At 43.3% G+C, this 1,468-nt stretch overlaps 1 non-coding gene across 1 annotated transcript; it reads right to left on the bottom strand.

Moving 5' to 3' along the window:
* Positions 1-900: 900 nt before the first annotated feature.
* Trnaa-agc (transfer RNA alanine (anticodon AGC)) lies at positions 901-975 on the bottom strand. Its single transcript has one exon. It is a non-coding gene; the product is annotated as a tRNA-Ala (tRNA).
* Positions 976-1,468: the final 493 nt, after the last annotated feature.

Below are 1,468 nucleotides of genomic sequence, written 5' to 3'. Positions count from 1 at the left end.
AAATGCAATGTTTGATTTAATCCATCTCAAAAACAAGTTTTGGACCAAATTTTAATTAAACTTTGATTGAAACTAAGCAAGAAGTGTTTCGACAAAATTATGAGCGCAGTCGAGGAAAATCCAGACCAAAGGTTGATCGCGAAGCAATTGAGAATCGACATGGCGTCCCATGTGTTAAAATAGTTCAAGGAGACCCAGACGACCCAGTGGCAAGCTGGCATCGGAAAAAATCCGTAGACGACCGACTCCATGAACAGGGAGGTGAGGTGAGAAATTACTTCAACCGCATGGTTCAGCCAAGAAGTTCCGTCTGGTCCATCCAACAGAAACAATATTGAACAATAAAAAACAATATTGAGGACCGAAAACATGTGTTTTCAGGAGGAGACTATTGATGAAATATGCAAAAATGTGTGGGACAAAACCGAGCGCTACTACACTCAGACCGAATAGCCATACGCTATCAATACATTAATGTAACAAAGTGGTAGAGCACCCGTCTAGCGCACTGGGGGGTGTGGATTCGATTCGCACTGGTAGGCAGTGAATATTTTTGCATACATATTTCAAAATATTCTCCTCTAAGTGGGGTTCCGTAGCGTAGTTGGCTACACGTTGGTCTTACATGCGAATGATCATGGGTTCGATTTTCAGCCCCCATAGGTGACATTTTGGGTCCCCAGCAAAGTCGGTTTAAAAAAATGAGAGCAAAATTGATATTAAGCTCTGCTGTTGAGATTGCAATGAAAACAAAATTTGATTCAATCAAAGTTAATTGCTTATTTCCGAGGATTAAACCACCCGACTTGGACGTTAATTTACAATGTTATGGAAACTCATATGTGAATATGTACGTTATGTGGAAGATATTGATTTGAAGAATGTATTGAGGTAACCACTTTCCTTCGATGGGACTCGAACCCATGACCCTACAGTACGCTAGACTGGTGCTTTAACCAACTAAGCTACGAAGGACCTCCGTCGGCCTTCGCAACCTAGCGGCTACTGAACGAGCTCGAGATTCCCAAATTGGACGCATAGTCAAATCACTCGCAATCCATTTCTCAAGCCAATACTTCCACATGTGTATTGTACACGTCCACATTAGAGGAGCGTGAGTATTTAGAATGTCTGGCGGCTATACATTCTTCATCAGCAACGGTACTGATCAAGTGAGGTTGTGTAAGCATTTGCCAGTCGGTCGTCAAGCTCAGACCCGACCGCATTGCGTAGGGGCCGCGAGCAGTAATGGCCGCTACCTTGCCTGCGGGTTAGTCTCTGATTTGACATTTTTGGAGGTCAACTGCACCCACCGTTCGAGCATTTTGATCAATGTGTATAATGTGTAAGAAGGCTTGAATTCACTTAATCAGCACCTTTTTATATGCCACATTGGTCAGAATGTTTGGAGCGGTGGGTGCAGTTGACCTCCAGAAATGTCAAATCAGAGACTAACCCGCAGGAAAGC

This window comes from Armigeres subalbatus, unplaced genomic scaffold, assembly GCF_024139115.2.
Source record: "Armigeres subalbatus isolate Guangzhou_Male unplaced genomic scaffold, GZ_Asu_2 Contig464, whole genome shotgun sequence".
In the NCBI taxonomy this organism is placed as follows: domain Eukaryota; kingdom Metazoa; phylum Arthropoda; class Insecta; order Diptera; family Culicidae; genus Armigeres; species Armigeres subalbatus.
Note: the sequence above shows the minus strand (reverse complement) of the source record. Positions and strands in the feature narration are given on the sequence as shown.